The sequence below is a fragment of the Primulina huaijiensis genome, chromosome 4 (genome assembly GCF_012295235.1).
Source record: "Primulina huaijiensis isolate GDHJ02 chromosome 4, ASM1229523v2, whole genome shotgun sequence".
Lineage (NCBI taxonomy): Eukaryota > Viridiplantae > Streptophyta > Magnoliopsida > Lamiales > Gesneriaceae > Primulina > Primulina huaijiensis.
The window spans coordinates 20246846-20248821 of NC_133309.1; the positions used below are offsets into that span (position 1 = coordinate 20246846).

At 39.2% G+C, this 1976-nt stretch overlaps 1 pseudogene; it reads left to right on the forward strand.

Moving 5' to 3' along the window:
- LOC140974954 (disease resistance response protein 206-like) overlaps positions 1-996 on the forward strand; it is a 14587-nt pseudogene extending 13591 nt beyond the window's left edge.
- The last annotated feature ends 980 nt before the right edge of the window (positions 997-1976 follow it).

Genomic DNA, 1976 nt, shown 5'->3' on the forward strand with positions numbered 1-1976 from the left:
ACAAAGGTATAATTTTTAAACATCCTATGCATGTTTAATTCCTGAAAACCATACGAGTGTCCAAAAGAATTATTTTGTTTTCAAAATAAAATAAAAATTTTAAACTTCCGCTGCGTTTGGGCACGTAGAAAATCGAGATCCAACAGCGCGCGGAGAATCGTTGTTGCGCTCATAAATATTATTTTTAAGAACAATAAAACGCAAAGTACAGAAATCGAAAGCCAGTCTGGTCTTAATCCTATAAAATATGATGAATTTCTATTTAGACAGGTATACATTCAAGCGGGCGGAAGAAACTAAATAAAAACTAAACAAAATTGAACTATTGGCCTTCGGTATTTGGGAAAAAAAGGTACCTCTTAAGTCACATTTCAAATTTAATTCAAATTTGATTNTATATATCTGTGTGTGTGTGTGTGTGTGTGTGTGTGTGTGTGTATAATTAGGGCATCAACAAAATTTACTCTACCTCCTCATCTGTGCCGTCACGGTCATCGCCTATGGCCAGAAACCCTGTCCTCGTCGTCCGTGAAACGAGCTCGTCTTCTTCTCCCACGATATCCTATTCAATGGTCATAATTATAATAATGTCACTGCCGCTATAGTCGGCTCTCCGCAGTGGGGAAACAAGACCACCATGGAAACACCGTTTAACTTTGGTGACATGGTCGTTTTCGACGACCCCATTACCTTGGACAACAATCTCCACTCAGCCCCCGTGGGACGAGCACAGGGCATGTGTTTTTATGATCAGAAGAGTATATATGGTGCATGGGTAGGGTTCTCGTTCTTGTTTAATTCCACAAACTACGTAGGGACGTTGAATTTCGCCGGGGCGGATACGTTGATGAACAAGACTAGAGATATATCGGTCATTGAGGGGACCGGTGATTTCTTCATGGCTAGAAGGGTTTCCATTTTGATGACTGATGCGCATTTGAGGGAGATGTGTATTTTAGGCTTAGTGTTGATATTAAGTTTTATGAATGTTGGTAAACGAGTCGAGTCGATTCGAATAGGTTATACCCAAATCGTTGAAAGCTATGCCCAACATCAAGAACTTTATACATAATTATTATACAACATTCCATATATAATTTTTCCTCTTAGATCAATCCAAATTCGTAAATCGATAGTTCAAAACCATATATTGAATAATTTTTTGTCATTATATCCATTCTTTCCTATTCATATACATTCCGAAGATTCAATCGATACCCATTGATCCAGAGTTATAAGTGGAAACCCTAGCAGAACTGAACACAATTCACGTCATCGTTATCGTGAAAAATATGTTCGTGCATCACATCAAAAGGAATATGGAGATGCAGAACACGGTGGCCGCCGGAGGAGAGGAGGATATCCTTGGCGGTGTCGACTGCGAAGCTCGTCAATTCTTCACTCATCTGATATGATATGGGAAAGCCTCCGAACAGCCCGTGCAGTTCTTCACGTACTTCTTCCCAGTTGTCGAGATCTCGCAACTCCACACGGATCGATGTCTCGACGGTGCGCTCGACCTCGTGGTCAAGGAACTCGGAAAGCCCATTACGCAGGTCCCTGTACACATACATGTACACGGGATCGCAAGAGAAACTGAAGTTGATCGTGTGAAACTTCTGATCCTGTGCTGCTTCTGTTCTCCAGACCGGAGATTCATAGAACTCTAATCCCTGATGACATTCATCGGGTTCTTCTTCCATCTTCATCATCGTTTACGCAGAGGAAAGAAATATGGTGTTCTGATCTTTGATATCGATCGGTCTATATATGTAGAGTTTGTTGTTTGTTCATTAGACTTGTAATTATGGTAGGAAATATATTCTTTGCTTCTTATTTATCTTTTAAGATTTTCTTGATTGACTTTGGAATTTAAATATCCGAAATAACTGAAGATTATTTAAATACACCTCGCTCTTTGGATAATGATTTTATGGAGTCAAAATTAATTAAAAAAAAAAAAGCAAGCATAAAAA